Source organism: Leopardus geoffroyi, chromosome A1, assembly GCF_018350155.1.
Source record: "Leopardus geoffroyi isolate Oge1 chromosome A1, O.geoffroyi_Oge1_pat1.0, whole genome shotgun sequence".
NCBI lineage: Eukaryota > Metazoa > Chordata > Mammalia > Carnivora > Felidae > Leopardus > Leopardus geoffroyi.
The window spans coordinates 121,804,516-121,826,359 of NC_059326.1; positions in this window are offsets into that span (position 1 = coordinate 121,804,516).

Genomic DNA, 21,844 nt, shown 5'->3' on the forward strand with positions numbered 1-21,844 from the left:
CACACCTGTATCCCATGGATAAATGTCTAGTAGTGTAATTGCTGGGTCGTAGGGTAGTTCTATTTTTAGTTTTTTGAGGAACCTCCACACTGTTTTCCAGAGTGGCTGCACTAGCTTGCATTCCCACCAACAATGCAAAAGAGATCCTCTCTGTCTGCATCCTCGCCAACATCTGTTGTTGCCTGAGTTGTTGTTAATGTTAGCCATTCTGACAGGTGTGAGGTGGTATCTCATTGTGGTTTTGATTTGTATTTCCCTGATGATGAGTGATGTGGAGCATTTTTTCATGTGTCGGTTGGCCATCTGGATGTCTTCTTTGGAGAAGTGTCTATTCATGTCTTTTGCCCATTTCTTCACTGGATTATTTGTTTTTTGGGTATTGAGTTTGATAAGTTCTTTATAGATTTTGGATACTAACCCTTTATCTGATATGTCATTTGCAAATATCTTCTCCCATTATGTCGGTTGCCTTTTAGTTTTCCTGATTGTTTCCTTTGCTGTGCGGAAGCTTTTTATTTTGATGAGGTCCCAGTAGTTCATTTTTGCTTTTTTTTCCCCTTGCTACTGGAGACGTGTTGAGTAAGAAGTTGCTGCGGGCAACATCAAAGAGGTTTTTGCCTGCTTTCTCCTTCAGGATTTTGATGGCTTCCTGTCCTACATTGAGGTCTTTCATCCATTTTGAGTTCATTTTTGTGTATGGTGTAAGAAGGTGGTCCAGGTTCATTCTTCTGCATGTCGCTGTCCAGTTTTCCCAGCGCCACTTGCTGAAGAGACTGTCTTTATTCCATTGGATATTCTTTCCTGCTTTGTCAAAGATTAGTTGGCCATATGTTTGTGGGTCCATTTCTGGGTTCTCTATTCTGTTCCATTGATCTGAGTGTCTGTTCTTGTGCCATGGAGATATTTTTTGTATAAGAGAGTCATTCTGAGCATAAATCTTTTAGAATGGTGGCTGATACATGATCAGTAAATTTTACTCAATTACATGTTGTCCAATGTTTAGATAATGTGAGACATAAATGATCCGATGGATAGCCTTTAACTTACATAGGTATATGCTTGCAGTTATCTTTGCATTTCAAAGACAAAATCTTGGTTAGTTGCTAGTATATCTATCACTACCTTTTTTTACACTAACAGTTACATGAATGAAGGAAGTTTGAAAAACCCTGATCCGGTCCACTAGCATATTTCTACAGTCACTCAGTTTGCAAACTTGTCTCCACAACTCTGGTGCCTCTGCAGTGGAGAGCTTATTCATCCCCATCCAAAGTAGCCTGGGTTTGTGTTTTTTCTACAGGAAAGAGGCCTCAAGAGAGTGAATGTTAATCTGGAAGCACCTTTCTGAGGCTGATTCCCAGATGAATATGTCTTGCTGAATTTCACTAGTTTTCTCCTAGACACACCCTTACTGACAAATTAAGTTGATCTTTACTGTTTCCCTCAAATCTCAGCTCTCTTTCCTCTCTCCCTTGCTTCTGTTAGTCATGCCACCATTTTTCTGGGTAAGTTTTATATTTCAACTTCTCAGGATTGGTTGCCTGGAAAGAAAAATTTTTAGGAATAGGAATAGAATGGGGATCAATCAGTCATAATTGTCTTCCTTGGGTACAGATTAGGCAGAAGTTGGCCAACTTGATCAATTTTTCAGCCAGAACCGAACTGGACATTCAATCTCTTATCTATGAATTTATTTCCTCCATTAAATCTTCCTGGGCTGTATTTCTTCACTTTCTCACCAATCAATTTCTACTCCCCGTAAAGACCCGATGAAAACCTTATGTTTCTTCTTTTTAAAAAGACTTCTTTTTTTTTTTTTTTTAGACCAGTTTTAGGTTTACAACAAAATTGAGAGGAAGGTACAGATATTTGCTAAGTACACACTGCACCCGTGCTTGTATAGCTTCCTGTATTAACAACCCCCACCAGAATGTGCATTGTTTCACCACAGATGAACCTCTGTTAATTATAATCACTTGAAGTGCATAGTTTACCTTAGAGGTTATTCTTGGTGTTGAACATTTTATGGGTTTGGATAAATGTGTAATGCCATGTACTCATCATTATATTACTCAGAACATTTTCAGGGCCCTAAAAATGCCTTTGTGTTCTACCTGTTCACCTGCCCTGCCTCTCCCCCAACCAGTGAGCTTTTTATTGTTTCCATAGTTTTGTCTTTTCCCCCAGAATGTTAGATAGTTGGAATTATCTATAGTAAGATTTTTTTTTAAGTAGCCTTTTGAACTTGGCTTCTTTCACTTAGTAACATGCTTTTCAGGTTTTTCCATGTCTTTTCACGGCTTGATAGCTCATTTCTTTTTAGCGCCAAATAATATTTCATTGTCTTGATATATCAGTGCATTTTTCCACTCACCTACAAGGATACCTTGCTTGTTTCCAAGTGTTTGCAATTATGAATAAAACTGCTATAAATATCTGGGTGCAGATTTTGTGTGTATTTAAGTTTGCAATACCTTTGGGTAAATACCAAGGTATGTGATTGCTGGATCATATGGTAAGAATAATTTTCGTTTTTAAAGAAACTGCCTGTTTTGCAACTTTGGGAACTGTCTTCCAAAGTAACTTGTACCTTTTTGCATTCTCTCCAGCAATGCATGAGAGTTACATTTTTAATGACTAGGTTTTTAACATAGTTAATTTTTTATTTATAGATTTGTCTTCAAAATGAGATTGGGTATTATGGAGGGCAAGGCTGAGCCACACCTTATTGTTGTATGTATAATCTTCATTGTCTTACTCATAGTGGCTTAAACAATAGCACTGGATTTGAGAATTTTTGTCTTTCATTTGGTTGGCACGCTAAGGATGGGTCTAGGGATGTATATACTTTTCAGGTAACAAGGATGTTCAGAGACCTTTGAAATTCCTTGGAAGGAATGATGAGGCAAGTTGGATGATTGTCTGATAAAACATTTTCCTCTCTACCTGCCCCATCCACTCTTGACCTGGGTACCAACTCATAATCTTTACTTCTCAGTTTGTTTGCTGCACTTGGTTAGAGAAGCCTTATTTGTCTTACCCTTCTGTTAGAACTAATAGCTTTTACCACTTGGCATTTTTCTATAATCACTGTCTTTTTCTTACAAAAGTCAGGAAACTTCCAGCACTCCCTGACTGCCTTTGCTCTTCAATGCATCCCTGGAACTCAGTACTGCTTTCACCAAATGGGAGGCACTGAATAGCTACTGTTCAGATGAAGGAATGACTACCCAGTACATTAACTTTTAACTAAAATTTGATTAATGATAATGCTAAATTATTAGCATTATCACTATCCTAACTTGAATTATATTTTAAACATATTGGGATGGGTGAAAGATCTGGCATGGTGGGAAATGGAGTAATAATTACATATTTTAGATGATGGTGACCTTAAACCCAATACTAATTTTCCACTAATTTCACTAAATCTTACCCAACACTGAGTATGTGGGATTTTTTTTTAAGATTTTATTTTATTAAAGTAATCTCCATACTCACTGTGAGGCTTGAACTCACAATGCCACTCCACTGACTGAGCCAGCCAAGAACTGCTGTGTTTTTTTTTTTTTTTTTTCAACTGCTGTGTCCCTTCTGAGCCCTCTAAGTCCTCAGGTACATCTTTAATACACCATCATGTACCCTGTCTATGTAGAAGAACCAAGCAGTACGAAGTTTCCTTAGCATTCCCAGAAGCAACTCAAATCATACATTTCAGAAAATAATTCCCTTTCTTATAATAACAGAATGACTTATAGACCATTTGCAAGGTATTACTTCAGTTGTAATTTTAGTTCAAAGCCACTGACAAATAGGACTTGAGCCCCTGGTGAGAATTCTCTCCTTAAAAAATAAAAATCCCCAATGTACACTGCAGAGAGATGCAAAGAATTAATTGCCATGTCAACCTTGCATTTTCTTCCTAGTTCCACAGGGCTCATAATTAGACTTCAACTGTATTTTGGATGAAAACAATGTGTAAGCATACCCATGTTCTTTTACAAATTTACAAAATTTGAGCCCACATGTTAACCTTAGGAGGACCTCAGGTTTATCTTGCCTACATGTGGGACGTGAGGCAGGTCATTAAAATGGAAGAAACTCAACGAGCAGAGCTGAGGACTCTGCCCATGGTGTGCTGGAATCTGCAAAATGGAAGGGGGGCCCTGGCATAACAACACCAGTTTTCCTGTGGAGGTGGAGATGATAACCCAGTGTCCAGGTGGATGGTGATCCCAACAAGGATCATTTGGACTCCTGCGTGGCTCCTTTAGTTAAGTGTTAACTCCTGATCTTGGCTCAGGTCATGATCTCACAGTTCATGATATCAAGCCTGACGTTGGTCTCTGTGCTGACAGTGCAGAGCCTGTTTGGGATTCTCCTCGCTCTCTCTCTCTGCCTCCCCTGCTTGCGCTTGCGTGCACATTCTCTCTCTCTTTCTCAAAATAAATAAACTTAAAAAAAAAAGAATAGTTCTTGAGTGGCCTTGATATTCTTAGGTATTATTTCTCAGAAGCATTGGCCTTTATGTTTTATGTCTATAGTTCTGCCTTCTCCCCATGATCCCTCATCATGAATTCATCAAAAATGAGTCTATTTTTATCACCTGCCTGTATCACCCCTGGTGGCCAAAGTGGTAGTAGCTAAAAATAATGCTAATTACAGCAATAATAATAGCTGCCATTTATTGGCCATCTGTTATATTCTAGGAGATTGCTAAGAGCTTTCTGTGTGTTAGGTTGTTTATTCTTCTTAAACCATCCTATTGTCATAGACATGTCTCATCTGGGGGAGAGCTACCTTGGTGGGTATCTTCACGGGACTCTCCCTGGTGTGGGGCAGTGCCTCCCTCCAGGGTTGCCACACTTTCAATCTCTCTGCCTCCAGCAAGCAAGTTAGGTAAGCAGACCCTCAGGCTGGATTATCTGGATGTTAGCATGAGCTAAGAGACAAGAGGGCAGCGATGGGGCTGATGAAATCTGTTTGAGCTGCTGGCAGTAGCATTTTGGACAGACTTCCTGCCCTGTCTGTGGAGCACTGGGGGCTCCTGCTGATCTTCCATGTGTGCCCATCTGTACTTGTGTAGATTCTCATACAGTCTCCTTGACTGCAACCACATTGCTGGTCATATCTGTGAATTGAGAACTTTTATGCTTGCTTTATAGAACAGGAAGCTGAAACTTACACAAATCATTAACCAAGGTCCTGTACAAACAAGTATGGTGAAGGGCTGGGTGTCAGAGTAGCTGCTTCCATTGACACCCATTGTGTAGGTTAAAGGGACTTGTACCTCTGCTTGCCTGGTCAACTAGAGATGGTCACAGCAGCTGGGAAAGACAACAGAATGGCCTAGTTTTCACAAAAGACACGTGACTAGGTGTTTCCTTCATTTAACAAGGTAAGCTGCCTTGATTTTCTTTACTTGGGTTGATCAATTAGACATCCCCCTCATTCTTTCCCCCTTCATTTTCCCCTTTAAATGCTCCAAAGGATTGTAAACCCGTTAGAGATTTCAGATCAAACACAATTTTTTTGTTTCTTGAAATCTAAAGTTCCAATTAATAGGAAAAAAAGCTACAACTGCATAAAACCTCATCACTTGAGCCCCAAGACAGGAAGGAGCCATAAAACAGTGACACGCTAGAAACAAATTACTTGCATTTATCAGTAAATGGGGCTGTGTATGCTAATGGGCTTCAGCTTGGGAACGTGAGGTCTGGCTGCATCCGGCTGGTTAAAAGCACAATTCATTACCAGGAGCCCGTGAAGGGTACACTCACAGCATTTAGTGCCTGCTTCTGGGTCCCACAAGAGCAGCTGAGCATGTGCATGTTCCTTTGGAATGAATTCTCCTAGACTGTGGTTGTGAAGAGACTTCTGCTCTACAGGGCCACCCTGACCTAGCCCAGGCATGGAAACTGAAGATGAGCTCTTTCGAGGTTCCTAGTATGTGTCAATTGATGTGCCAGGAGCTTTATGGTTTGTTTTGGTCAACGAATCCTCAAGGCAACTTTTTCTTTTAAGTTTTGTTTTAATACTTCATTTATTTTTGAGAGAAGGAGAGAGAGAGAGAGCACAAGCAGGGGAGGGGCAGAGAGAGAGGGAGACAACAGAATTCGAAGCAGGCTCCAGCTGTCAGCACAGAGCCCAGTGTGGGGCTTGAAGCACAGAAAGTGAGATCATGACCTGAGTCAAAGTAGGACACTTAACTGACTCAGTCACCCAAGTGCCCCAAGGCAGATACAGGTAGATAATAACACCATTTTATTATTTTTTTTAATTTTTGTTTTTATTTTATTTTATTTTTGAGAGAGAGAGAGAGAGAGAGAGAGAGAGAGAGAAAGCACATGGGGGCAGAGACACAGGGAGACAGAAGATACTAAATCAGCTCTGTGCTGACATCAGAGAGCCCGATGTAGGGCTTACACTCTTGAATCGTTGAGATCATGACCTGAGTTGAAGTCAGACACTTAACCAGCTGAGTCATCCAGGTGCCCCAATAACCCCATTTTATAAGTGAGGAAATGGGGATTCAGAAAGGTCACTTGCAGGAGGTCACATAGGAAGGGATCAGTACAACTTGAACCCGATTTTTAAGTTGGCCTTGGCAGGCCACCTTACCTCACAGGACCTGTGTCTGAGGAAGAAGAGCTCTAATTGGCAAAGGATTTGTGAGTGTGGGCTTTCAAATCAGGCAGACCTGGTTGCAGTCTCCTCTAACTAACTGTGTAACATCTGATAAAGACTTCCCAGCATCTGTGTCTCTGTTACATGGGGTTTTAATACATTGTCGTAAGACATGTTAAGATTGAACCAATGTGGGGCACGTATTGACAATCAGTGGGCATTGATATTGCTGCTGTTATTTTTAAATTATCTTGCCTTTGAGGGTTCTATATTCTTTGTGTTTATTTACCTCTGTATATCTGAAGAACTGCAGGGATTCCTTTTCTTAGCTCTAAATTGTTCAAACTGTCATTCCAACTCATGGGCATTTACAGAGCCTTCCGGTATTAATGTTGTGGACCTCGATGCTCGTCAGGAATCAAATGGAAATGGAATTATTGGCTAAGACTACTACTTCTTTTTTTTTTTCTTATTGCATGTGACAGGAAATCAAGTTCAAACAAACATGAACAAAACTGTCTTGGAACTGAAGAGTGGATTTGGCTTCAGACTTTGCACGATCCAGGTTCAGATCATATTGCAGGCACCTGGCATGTCTATCTGTTTCTATGCCTGTTGTTTCTTTCACTCTGTGTTAACTCAATTTGTACATGAAAGCAGTGATGCTGATTCTACCTCTCAGGTTGATGTCCTTGGGAAAAGGGAGGGAACTCTTTAAAGTCCTAGGATTCACTCTGGACCATCTGAGTCAAGTGCCTCCAACCCTACTGTTGAGCCTGAGGGGACTTGCATTACTGATTGGTCTCACAGAGGTGAGCCCCACCCAAAGGCCTGTGCTGGGAGTGAGGAAAGTCTCCCCGCCCCCTGACTCTGAAAGGAACCAGACTGGGCCTTCCAAAGGAAGTAGATGGAGGCTGAGCAGCCAAATAACAAATGTTGATAAACAAGTACATAGTCTCTGTCCTTCTGATACTTAGAGTCTGGTGTAGGGATCAGCATACTCTGGAAAGGTCCAGGTAGTAAATGTTTTTCAGGCCATGTGGTCACTACTCCACTCTGCTGTTAGAGCATAAAACAGTCCTAGGCAATTGGTAAATGAATGAGCATGGCTGCTTTCCAATAAAACTTTATTTGCGGACATGGATTTGAATTGTATATTTTTCATGTGTCATGGAATATTCTTTTGCTTTTCCTGAACTGATGAAAAATGTAAAAACCATTTCCTAGCTCGTGGATCATATAAGAACAGGCAGCAGGCTACATTTGGTTAACCCCTGATCTACAAGGTTAAAAACAAAAATTTTCCCCCCATTGCCAGATTTATTTATCTCTTTTTTTTTTTAATTTTTTTTTCAACGTTTATTTATTTTTGGGACAGAGAGAGACAGAGCATGAACGGGGGAGGGGCAGAGAGAGAGGGAGACACAGAATCGGAAACAGGCTCCAGGCTCTGAGCCATCAGCCCAGAGCGTGACGCGGGGCTCGAACTCCCGGACCGCGAGATCGTGACCTGGTTGAAGTCGGACGCTTAACCGACTGAGCCACCCAGGCGCCCCTAGATTTATTTATCTCTTGTATCACCTGTAGCAGGGGTGTGTAGGGCAGTCCAGGTGAGGAGCATTTGCTCCAGTAGTGGGTGGCGGTACTCACTTCCAGGTATCAGTGAGCAGTTTTGTATTTAATGGGCTTTTGTGGCCAGTCCAGAATATTATTTTGGACACACTTATTAATTTTCTCTGCTTTGTAAGTCCTGGAGGGCTCTTTAATCAATCACCAAGTATTTTCTTGCTTTTGGATCAGTCTTCTAAATCACCACAGGAGTCAGAAAGAAGGCAAGAATGCTTTGATCTACTCCTTCTCCAACTCTTAACTATAGTCAAAGTAAAGTTCTTGGTACTCTGCAAGAAAAAAAAATTAATATTTTACATTGACAACTTTGAGCTCTTTCTCTTCCACATGTGTGAGATTGTTGGAGGCAAATGAAAAGTGCTGAGATTTCCCAAAGATCAGCACTTAAGACTATACACTAGAGCTGCTTTGCAATGTTTTTCTTTCTCTAGTCAAGTCCGGAGAAGAACCTTGAAAATACCTTTGTAAAAAAATTCAAGTATAGTTAATGTATAGTATAATAATGTTTCAGGTGTACAATATAGTGATTCAACAATTCTATGCGTTTCTCAGTGCTCATCAAGGTAAGTGTGCTCTTAATCCCCTTCACATATATCACCCATCCCCCCACCCACTTCCCCTCTGGTGACCATCTGTTTGTTCTCCACACTTAAGAGTCTGTTTTTTTGGTTTGTTCCTTTCTTCCCCCTTTGTTTGTTTGTTTTGTTTCTTAAATTCCACATATGAGTGAAATCGTATGGTATTTGTCGTTTTCTTACTGACTTATTTCACTTAGCATAATACTCTCCAGCTCCATCCATGTCATTGCAAATGGCAAGATTTCATTCTTTTTTATGGCTGAATAATATTCCAGTGTCAGTATATATATGTGTGTGTGTGTGTGTGTGTGTGTGTGTGTGTGTGTCTGTGTGTGTGTAACCATATCTTCTTTATCCAGTCATCAATCAGTGGACTTTATCTTTGGGTAAATATCCAGAAGTGCAATCGCTGGATAATAGAGTAGTTCTACTTGTAAATTTTTGAGGAATTTCCATACTGTTTTCCACAGTGGCTGCCCCAGTTTGCATTCCGACCAACAGTGCAAGAGGATCCCCCTTTCTCCACATCCTTGCCAACACCTTTTGTTTCTTGTGTTGTTGATTTTAGCCATTCTGACAGGTGTTAGATGATATCTCATTGTGGTTTTGATTTGCATTTCCCTGATGATGAGTGGTGTTGAGTGACTTTTCATGTATCTGTTTGCCATCTGGATGTCTTCTTTGGGATAATGTCTGTTCATGTCTTCTGCCCTTTTTTAAGTTGGATTATCCATTTTGTGAGGTGTTGAGTTTTATAAGTTCTTTATATGTTTTGGGTACTAAGCCTTTATTGGATATGTCATTTGCAAATATCTTGTCCCCTTCCTTAGGTTTCCTTTTGGGTTTGTTGACTGTTTCCTTCACTCTGCAGAAGCTTTTTATTCTGATATAGTCTCAATGGATTTTTTCTTTTTTTTTGCTTTTATTTCTCTTACTTTAGGAGACCTATCTAGACAGAAGTTGCTTTGGCCATTGTCAAAGAAGTTACTGCCTGTGTTCTCTAGGATTTTTATCTTTCAGGTTTCACATTTTGGTCTTTCATCCATTTTGAATTTATTTTTGAGTATTGTGTGAGAAAGTGGTTCAGTTTAAATCTTCTGCATGTTGCTGTCCGGTTTTCCCAACACCATTTGTAGAAGAGACTGTCTTTTTTCTATTGGATATTATTTCCTGTTTTGCTGAAGATTAATTGACCATATAGTTGTGGGTTCACTTCTGGGCTTTCTATTCTGTTCTGTTGATCTATGTGTCTATTTTTGTGCCAGTACCATACTGTTATGTTAACTACAGCTTTGTAATGTAACTTGAAGTCCAGAATTATGATGTCTCCTGCCTTTTTTTTTTCCTCAGGGTTACTTTGGTTTTTTGGGATCTTTTGTGGTTCCATACAAATTTTGGGATTGTTTGCTCTAGCTCTATGAAAAATGCTGTTGGTATTTTGATAGGGATTGCAGGGAATTAAATTTTTAATTTTTTGAGGAACCTGTTTTCCACAGGGGCTGCATCAGTTTACACTCCCACCAACAGTCCATGGGGGTTCCTTTTTCTCCACATCCTTGCCAACACTTGTTATTTCTTGTGTTTTTGATTTTAGCCATTGTGATAGGTGTGAGGTGATAACTCACTGTATTTTGATTTGCATTTCCCTGATAATGAGTGATGTTGAGCATCTTTTCATGTGTCCGTTGGCCATCTGTATATCTTCTTTGGAGAAATATCTATTCATGTCCTCTGCCTGTTTTTTAATAGGATTATTTTTGTGTTGAGGTGTATAAAGACTTTATATATTTTGGGTATTAACCCCTAATCAGGTCTATCATCTGCGTATATTTTCTCTCACTCACTACGTTGCCTTTTCATTTTTTGATGGTTTGTTAGAGCTGGTTTCTTATGCAAAAGCTTTTTATTTTAGTACAGCCACAATAGTTTGATTTTGCTTTTATTTCTCTTGCCAGAGGAAACATATCCAAAAAACATTTCTACAGTTGATGTCGAAGAAATTTCTGTCTTTGTTTTCTTCTAGGAATTTGATGGTTTTGGGTCTCACATTTAGGACTTTAATCTATTTTGAGTTTATTTTTGTGTATGGTGTAATAAAGTGGTCCAGTTTCCTTCTTTGTCATGTACCTGTCCAGTTTTCCTGGCACCATTTGTTGAAGAAACTGTCTTTCTCCCACTGCATATTCTTGCCTCTTTTGTTGAGGTTAATTCATCATATAATTGTGGGTGTATTGGTGTATTTTTGGACTCTATATTCTGTTCTCTTTACCTCTGTGTCTATTTTTCTGCCAGTACATACTGTTTTGATTACTATGGCTTTGTAGTATATCTTGAAATCTGAGATTGTGATAACTCCAGCTTTGTTGTTCTTTCTCAAGATTGCTTTGGCTGTCAGGGTCTTTTGTGGTTCCACACAAATTTTAAGATTATTTGCTCTTGTTCTATGAAAAATGCTTTTGGCATTTTAATAGACATTGTATTGAATCTATAGATTGCTTTGGGGAGTTTAACGATATTTTTTTCCCGTAATTCATGACCATGGAATTTCTTTCCATTTGTTTGTGTCATCTTCAGTTTCCTTCATCAGTGTTGTATAGTTTTTTAAGTACTGGTCTTTTACCACCTTGGTTAAGTTTATCCCTAGGTATTTTATTATTTTTGGTGTGATTACAATTGGGATTGTTTTCTTAATTTCTCTTTCTGCTGCTTCATTATTAGTGTATAGAAATGGAATGAATTTCTGTACATTGATTTTGTATCCTGTGACTTTTCTAAATTCATTTATCAGTTCTAGTAGTTTTCGATAGAGTATTTAGGGTTTTTATTTATTTATTTATTTATTTATTTATTTTTTAATTTTTTTTTTCAATGTTTATTTATTTTTGGGACAGAGAGAGACAGAGCATGAACGGGGGAGGGGCAGAGAGAGAGGGAGACACAGAATCGGAAACAGGCTCCAGGCTCTGAGCCATCAGCCCAGAGCCCGACGCGGGGCTCGAACTCACGGACCGCGAGATCGTGACCTGGCTGAAGTCGGACGCTTAACCGACTGTGCCACCCAGGCGCCCCAGTATTTAGGGTTTTTAAATATAGTGTTATGTCATCTGCAAATAGGAAAAGTTTTCCTTTTTTCTTACCAATTTGGATGATTTTTATTTCTTGTCTGATTGCTGTGGCTAGGACTTGTAGTACTAGGCTAAATAAAAGTGGTGCAAGAGGATATCCTTGTCTTATTCCTGATCTTAGGGGATAAGCTCTCAGTGTTTCACCTTTCAATATGATGTTAGTTGTGGGTTTTCCTATATGGCTTTTATTGTGTTTAGATATGTTCCCTCTAAACCTACTTTGTTGAGGTTTATTTTTTTTTAAATCTGAATGGATGTTGTACTTTGTCAAATGCATTTTCTGCATCTAATGAGGTCATCATGTTTTTATCCTTGGTTTTGTTAATGTCATGTATCACATTGATTTGTGAGGGTTTTTTAAAATTAATTTGTTTAATTTATTTTTTTAAGTAATCTCTGTATCCAGTGTGGGTGGGGCTTGAACTCACGACGCTCTACCGACTGACCAAGTCAGATGACCCTGGTTTGTGAATTTTGAATCATTCTTGCATCCTTGGAATAAACCTCATTTTATCATGGTTTGTAATTTTTTTAAATGTATTCTTGAATTCAGTTTGTTACAGTCTTTGATTTAAAGTCTATTTTGTCTTACATAAGTATGGCTACCCTATCTTTAGTTTAGCCTCACTTTGCATGATAAATGTTTTTCCATCCCTTCAATTTCAATCTTCATTTGTCTATGTCTGAAGTGAATCTCTTGTAGGCAGCAGATGGATGAGTCTGTTTTTTTTTTTAAACCTATGTAGTCACCCTATGTTGTTTTATTGGAGCATTTAGTTCAGTTACATTTAATGTAATTATTGATAGTTATGTACTTAATGCCATTTTGTTAGTTATTTTATAGTTGCTTTTGTAGTTCTGTTATTTTTTTCTCTTGCTCTCTTGCCTTGTAGTTTGATGGCTTTCTTTAGTGATAGGCTTTTTTTCTTTATTTTTTCCCATATATGTTACAGATTTTTGATTTGTGGTTACCATTAAGTTTATATATAACATCCTTTGCATATAGCCGTCTATATTAAGTTGATGATTGCTCAAGTTTGAACCCATTGTAAAAGCATTAAATTTTCACTCCCTCCCCCAACCCCAGGTTTTATGTACATGATGTCATACTTTGCATCTTTTGTTTTCCTTTCTTTTTTTTAAAGTAAGCTCTATACCCAACATGGGCCCTAAAGTCAGGATCCTGAGATCAAGGGTTGCATGCTCTAGTGAGTGAGCCAGCCAGGCACCCCATACTTTACATCCTTTCATTTTGTGAATTCTTTGACTGATTTTTGTAGGCATAATTGATTTTATGCCTTTTGTCCTTTAATCTCTGTACTGGTTTTATAAGTGGTTAATCTACTACTTTTATTATATTAGTATTTACCTGTGAAATTTTCCCTTTCCTTATTTTCTTATTCCTAATTCTGTTTTTTTTTTTTTCCCTACTCAAAGAATTCCCTTTAATGTTTCATGTAAGGATGGTTTGGTGGTAATGAACTCCTTCAGCTCCTATTTGAGGAACTCTATCTCTCCTTCTATTCTGAATGATTGCCTTGCTGACTAGAGTATTTTTGATTGCAGGTTTTTTTCGTTTTGACACTTTGAATATATCATGACGCTTCCTTCTGGCCTGCAAAGTTTCTGTTGAAAACTAGCAGGTAGCCTTATAGGAGTTCTCTTGTATTTAACTATTCTTTCTCTTGCTGCTTTAAAAATTGCCTCTTTTTTACAACTTCTTGCCATTTTAGTTATTAGGTGTCTTCATGTGGTCCTCCTTGGGTTGATTTTTTGGGGGGCTCTCTGTGACTCCTTGATCTGGATGTCTGTTTACTTCTCCAGATTAGGGACATTTTCAGCTATTATTTCTTCAAATCATTTTTGTGCCCCCTTTTCTCTCTCTTCTTCTAGGATCCCTACAATGTGAATGTTATTCCACTTGATGATGTCACTGAATTCCCTCAACCTATTCTCATTTTTTATTATTCTTTTTTCCTTCTGCTGTTCAGCTTGGTTGCTTTTCATTACTCTGTCTTCCAAACACTAATATGACTTTCTCCTTCCTTTAATCTACTATTGATTCCCTCTGGTTAGAGTTTTTAATCTTGGATTCTTTTTTATATTTTTTATCTTTTGGTTGAAGATCTCACTGACACCACTCTTTTTTCAAGACTGTATGTATCCTTATGACTATTATTTGTATTCTCTATCAGAGAATGTTACTTATCTTCATTTTGTTTAGCTCCTTTGCTGTGATTTTGTCCTGTTACTTTCATTTGAGACATAATCCTCTGTCTCCTCATTTTGTCTAACTCTGTTTTTGTTTCTATGTGTTAGAAATGTCAGCTATGTCTCCTGATCTTGAAAGTAGTGGCCTTATTAAGAGGTCTGGTAGTGCTCTGTAAGACAATGCCCCCTGTTGACCAAAACCAGCTACTTCAGTGGTGTCTCCTATGTGTGTTTCATGCACTCTATTGTTGTGGCTGAGCCACATTTGCCTTTGGTCTGGTCATCTGCAATGGCTCTTTGCCTCTTGAGGGTTGGAGTTTGATCCCTATGGTGTCAAGGTGGCAGTCTGGGTCTCCTTGGGCTTATAGTTGGGTCAGACCAGGTGCTTGCCCTTAACCCATTTGTGGGGGCTGTGGTCACACCCACTGTATGACTCTCCCCTGCATTATCCCCTGAAAGGTTTTTGTTGGTGGGTGGGGCCTGCAGTCAGACCAGATGTCTGCCTCCACCCTGCTGCTGGGGTTGCAGTAGGAACTGGTGTGTATGGTTACCTTCCTTTCTCCCCAGGGTAGGAGTCACTTTGGGGCACTGGTTGCTGTAATGATTGCTTGTAGAATGAGTTATGTTGGGCATTGATTTGGAGGGGTTGGAGGGTGTTGATTGCAGGAGAATATGGGGGTGTGATATGGCATTAGCAAGCTAGGTAGAGTGTTTCAGCTGGCTCTTGTAGGTATCTCCTTATCTAGGTTGTGGGGGTTGGGAGAATGGCACCAGACAACTCTTTTGTTCTTGGAGAAGGCTCCTAAAGATCCTTGACCTTCCAGCACATGTTACAAGATTAATAAATAAATATTTTTCCTGAATTCTCCAGGTGCTTTTAATACTGCTGTTTCTATGCTCTATCTCAGTGGAGTTGTTTGTTATGCTGTCTTTTTCAGGGTAGAAACTCCATTTCCTATCTCCCTATAGCTCTTCCAGAGCCAAGCTGGCTGATTTTTAAAGTACCTGGAATTAAGTAAGCTCCATTGGTTGTATTAACTCAAGAAGTTAAGACCCACTGGTTTTCAAAGCCAAATACTATGAGAACTTGTCTTCCCAGTGCGGATTCCCTGTGTCTGGGGTACCTGGTATGAGGTCTGTTCCTCTTCCTTCTCCATGCTTGTGGTGTCCTTCCCATTTGTGGTTAGTTTTGCTGGGAGTTTGGTTTCCAATAGAATCTCCACCTCTCGTACCATTTTCAATCTGGCCTTCTCTCCACAGTTAACTGTGGAGACTCTGTTCTGCCAGTCTTGTAGTTTTCTGGGTTAGTTGCCCTGATGTGGCTTTTATCTAGATATATCCATGGGAGGTGGTAAGCTTGGACACCTGCGGCACCTTGGACAGCTGGGAGCCTGGCACCTGCTTTGGATTCTGTGTCTCCTTCTCTCTTTGCCCCTTCCCACTCACACTCTGTCTCTCTCTCCCTCAAAAATAAATAGGGGCGCCTGGGTGGCGCAGTCGGTTAAGCGTCCGACTTCAGCCAGGTCACGATCTCGCGGTCCGGGAGTTCGAGCCCCGCGTCAGGCTCTGGGCTGATGGCTCAGAGCCTGGAGCCTGTTTCCGATTCTGTGTCTCCCTCTCTCTCTGCCCCTCCCCCGTTCATGCTCTGTCTCTCTCTGTCCCAAAAATAAATAAACGTTGAAAAAATAAATAAACTCGCTTAGTATCCTCCTACTTGCCCATCTTCCCAGGCTCCTCTATATCATGCAAATATCTTTATTACAGAAACTATGTCCTTCCTACCTTATTTTATATTTTATTTTATTTTATTATTATTTTTAAGTAAGCCCAATGTGGGGCTTAAACTCATGATCCATGAGATCAAGCATTCTCTACCAACTGAGCGAGCCAGGTGCCCCTTATTACCGTTTTAATAAAATTGTAGTAAAGGTAAGGGATTGCAGAAAAGAAAAAAAAAAAAAAACCCACAACAATAACAACAAAAATCCCTCCAAACATGTGGATCTCCATTTTGGAGTTAGATTGGTACATTTCATGAAATTCAAAGGTCTGAAAAATTCAAAGATCTAAAAGTTCCATACTTTTAGACATATATTTTTATACGAAAAGTTTGAGCAGGAAACTGTAGCTTATATGTATTTATTTATAAACTGTATGTCTTGTACTGATTCCATATAGGTCAAATATTAGTAAGGCACAAATGCCTGTTTTTTTTTTTAACTAAAATAATATGTATTTCCATACTTCAATGGACCATTTTGGATTTTAGAGGGCATTGGTTCGGTTTAGAAGATAAGAGCTTCGGGGCGCCTGGGTGACTCAATTGGTTAAGTGACCGACTTCAGCTCAGGTCATGATCTCACGGTCTGTGAGTTTGAGCCCCGTGTCGGGCTCTGTGCTGACAGCTCTGAACCTGGAGCCTGCTTTGGATTCTAGTCTCTCTCTCTCTCTGCCCCTCCCCTGCTTATGTTCTGTCTCTCTTTCAAAAATAAATAAACATTAAGGGGTGCCTGGGTGGCTCAGTTAGTTGGGCAACTGACTTCAGCTCAGGTCACAATCTCGTGGTTCACGAGTTTGAGCCCTGCACTGGGCTTTGTGCTGACAGCTGGGAGCCTGGCGCCTGCTTTGGATTCTGTGTCTCCCTCCTCTCTGCCCCTTCCCGCTCGCACTCTGTCTTTCTCTCCCTCAAAAATAAATAAACATTAAAAAAAATTAAAAAACATAAGCATTACAAATATTGAAAAACAAAGAAGATAAGAGCTTTAACAAAGAACCTCTGAATTTTGAAGAGTCTGAAAAACATCTCTCTAGCCTACCTTGGCATCTGTAAATGGCCTTCAGATCATTTATGACCCTCCTTTGCAGAGTAGTCTATGTATAGTTATTTTTCTAGACTTTGGGTCATCACTTGAGTCAGATTCTCAAAGATTAGGATCTCCAGACAAATTTACTAATGTAGTCCAGCTGTTCCAAAAGACAGAAAAGAAGGAAATTTGCCAGAGTCAAGTAAATTCATAACTGAGGTGATAATTGCATTTACTGAATTCGTATTTCATTGCTTTTAAGATTGCTCAGGTCTCCCTTTTTCAGTCTCACTTTTGGGGGATTAGGTATTCATAAACTATATAACTATATAACACATTCTGTCAATTGTAAAGTGAGATTTCTTTGGATTTTTCAATGCTAGCAATACTTTATTGAGGAATAATTTTCATAGAGTAAAATGCACAAATTTTAACTGTACTACTTGATGAATTTTGACAAATGAGTACATCTCAGTAATCATCACCCAGATTTAGATGCAGAATTTTTCCATCACTTCAGAATCTTCACTTATTTGCCTTTGCAGGCACCCCCTCCTTTCCACTAGAGGCAATTGCTACTATGATACCTATCACTGGAAATGATTTTGGCCTAGATTTGAATTGCATATAAATAGAAACATATGCTTTACACTTCTTTTTTGGTGACTGATTTCTTTAACTCAATATAACGTTTTTGATCCTCAAATAGTTGCCTGTAGAAGTCCTTTTTTATTGTTGAGAAGTGTTCTGTTGTATAGATATTCCATAGTTCTTTTATTCTCTTGCTAGTGGATATTTGAATCATTTTGTCTTTGGTTATTATGCATAATGATGCTATGGACATTCACGTACATGTGTTTTTGTGAACATATACTCATTTCTCTTAGGAATGTACTCTGGAGTGAAATTTGTGAGTCAGTGGGTAGGTGTTATTTAACTTGATTGGAAGCGAACAGTTTTTACAGTGATTGTACCGTTTTACTTTCCCACTGGAAATATGTGAGAGTTCCAATTACTCTGTATCCTTGACCACACTTGATTCTGTCTATGTTCAAAAAAATTCTTTTTTATTCTGGTGGGTATGTTGTCTTCTTCTCTTTACCTCCCTTTTAACACTTCTGAATTTGAGATGCTTTTCAGAATTAATATCAAAAGAAAGACATTTACCTGGCAGATGAAGGAGTCATGACAGATTAGAATTGTCTCTGACTCCTCAAATTCAAACCTAGAGTGTACAGAAGGAATCTGTTCAATTGTAAGCTTGCTTGAGAGATTTGTTTGGTAGCACTATTTTAGGTAAATCTAAATTAAATGTGGCTATCTCTTTATTGGTGAAAATGTCTTAAAAAGATCACACTATCCTGTAACATTGAAACAAAAGGTGTTTTATATACAGATTGCCGCCCATTGCAACTAACGGCAGAACTTTCTAAATGCTTTGGAGTTCTTTATTAGAGTTTTCTCAGCTCAAAGAAGCAGTTCATGTGCCTGAACTTCCTCTGACTGGGTTTTAGTTAGATTTCCAGTGGCATGTATTTCAGTTAAGAAAACCATAAATAGGAGTTTAACTGAATAGGAAATGAAGATAAACTTTACTGTTCTTTGATTTGCCTTGAAAGTATTTTTTAAGCTCCACATGTACATGGTGTAAAATTCAAGTTCTGAAAGTAAACAGTAAAATATGTCCTTTATTTCTCTTCCTCGGGAGAGGCCACTGTTAGCAGTTTCTTGTGTGAACTTCAGGAGATGTTGTACACAAAAATAGGGAAATATGTCTATCTTCCCTTGCTCCTAGCTGGTCCCCCTCTTTTTCTTCTTTTTTAGAGCAGACAAATGGAAACACAGGAGGCATGCTGTTCTGTACTATGCTTTTCCTACTTCACAATATACTTTGATTTACTTTGAAATTTTACTCCTATTCCTGAAGTAGTAACAAAGGGGTCAAGAATATAAATGTGGGTTAGCGCAAGCTAAGTGTTGCTACAAGATTGCCCAAGGCCAAAATTGTTAACAGAAGAATCTTTATGAACAAGGCTAAGTCTCAAGCATTGCTTGAAGGAAATCAAGAAGGAAGAGCTATCTTGTTTAATGAATAAAAGTGTGCAGTTATTACTAAATTAGAAATCATGCAGGTTTCATATAATTTCTTTTTTAATTCCCTAAAATGTTACTTTGTTGGTGGGTTATCTCCTTCATTCTGAGGAGGATGAAATTCTAGGTATCTTTTCTTGGTTCTGGATCTGAATACTGTCTGTCTCTAGTGTCTAGGCCCTTTGGAAACTGGTCGAAGCTGTGGCCTTTTATCCCAGAAAATTCCATGTAGGTACAGATAAATTTGACTTTAACTTGATAGGGCTCATAGAATCCCCAAAGCTAATTGGTCCAAATCTCTTGAAGCAGTCAGTTCTGATATAGCTGGGGAATAAAGGAAGATTGTGTTCATCGATTGTCCATCCCTCGGGATTGTTAGCACTGAGCCTATCATTTTTATTATGTTAGGAACTGTAGTAAATAAAAAAGCTGATGGAAACTTTTTGGGGGCAGAAGTTAGAATGTATTAACTTACAGATGATTTCCTTCCATCATTTCCTTTAAAATAATGGGTTTATGTTAGGCTACTTAGAAATTATATGCAAAAATATGGTTGTCAAGGGCATGAGCTTTATGTCAGAATGACAGAGGACAAGGGAGTAAGATCCAAACTGTGTTCTGCCACTTACTTAGTATAGGACAATTGATACTTGTTAGCCTTTTAAATCTATAAAGTAAGGTTAACAGTGTACCTTTTGGCTTTGTTTGGGGGTTCCGTGAGATAATGCATGAAGCACAGTGTCTGGTGTGAATAAGAGATCACGTATTTTCTGTCAATTCTGCCCCAATGACTGAGATTCTTAATATTTCAGAATTGTATCAGATGAATCTCTATCTTATTCATGATTATTTTGAAAGATAAGTGATCTAATCACCTTGAGACTAGCTGAGGAGTTCAAGATCATGATTGCCAAATGGCACAATTATAGTTAGAAACGTGCTTGGAGTTCCACTGGCCACTGGGGGGAAATGGGTTTCATAGGGTTACTAGAAATGTTAAAGTTTATGGATCAGAATAATTACTGTAATAGTAACCTCAGCATCTTGTATTTATACATGTTGGTCTTCTTAAGCCTAAGAAGCTTTTTATTATTACTGTTAAACCAGTTAATGGGATCCCATTCATAAAAGCAAGCTGATAAACTGCCTAACATTATAAAATACGCTTGTCCTTGGGTTGGTCTTATGATTCCTGAGAATTAAAAGAAAGCTTACAAGTATTCATATTCACTCAAGATTTTTGAAAATGACCATGTTTCCCAAATTTGACACATTCTCCCTATCTTTCTTACTCCAAAGACAAAAGTCATCCTACAGTCATTTATTGTTTTTTAACCTAAACAGTGAATAGTTTAGCAGGGCTTCTGAACCTAAGTAGGATTTTGCCAAGCCTCTGCGTGTGTGTGTGTGTGTGTGTGTGTGTGTGTGCATGCATGCCTGTGCGAATGCATTTTGTGTATGTTTCTGCATTTGTATTCTTTTCCAGTCATCTTGTGGCTCAGAAGAGAAAAGACACTAAGAATAAGGGCATGAGAAGTCCATTCATCACTGGGGTCTGCCTCTCCGCCTGACTAGTGGCTCCCCAGGGAGTCTTAACAAGGTGCTGCCGAGTCCAAGTTCTTCTCCCCTCCCCCAAACAATCCTGGGAACACGATAATTTGAGGCTGTTCTGTCACCTTCACCCCCAGGCTTTGCAGGATCTCCCCTCCCCCATTCATTTCTGGGCCCATCAGGGATGTGGGCAAAGGAAGCATTAAAATGGATAGATTGATAGCCTTAAGATCACATCGATCTTCAAATGTGTTGAATATTATGTCAATTATTCATCACTCAGAGATATCATTGCAGGGAAAAATCATATTAAGAGGAGCCAGGAAAACTAAAGGTTATAAATTCCTACCCGGCATAGTTTCTGGCAGCTCTGGAATTCAGTGCCAGCTCTTCTGTGGGGGGTCTTGTTGGCCTGCAGGAGAGTTAGGCTTCTTTTTAGAGAGGTTTCTTTTCCAGATTTACTTCCCACCAGCAAAGAGGCAACTTCCCATAACTGGAGAAGGGCTGGATAACTCTATAAATATAATCCTCCTAAGCTTCTTTTGAATTCTGACTCCACCAGGACTCTGATATGTTAGAAAAATGAGATTTTTCTCTCTGTTGACTCCTCAGTAAAGCATTTGCTCTACTCTTAGATGCTATCAATAATGGGTGTCTGAGAAGGTGGCAAATGCCACAGGTAAATAGGAATCCACATAACATAGCAGGGGACAGAGAGAATGTGAGGGTTCAAGGACTCTGCCCCTAGGCTATGATATGATTCAACATTTCCAAAGACTCATTTTGTGAGTTTAGGGATCACACCAACTTCAGATTAAATTAGATAAGATAATTCCCATAATTACAAATCCCCCAACCTCATGAAGCTGCCATTCCTTGATGCCATGTTTTGTGGAAGGTCCACTAAGTCATTCTACAGAGTCTCTGAAGATTCCTGGGGTGACGCATTTATGCCTGTGTAGGGGCCTATGCTGTGCACAGCTTCTCCTGGAGGCACTGCTCCCCATTGCCAACCTCGTTCCCACCACTAGATACAAATCCCTCATTTCACTCTCTCAGAGAAACACCAACACAGCGACCATCCTTCCAGTCTATTTCCACTCAGTAGATACTCCTTGAGTTCCTAGAAGGTGCTATGGAGCAGCAGTTGTGAGCAAGATGAGTGGCTTTGCTCGCTGGAGCCTACATCCCAGGGGGAATGATGTGCCAAAAGTGAGTCACCAGAAAG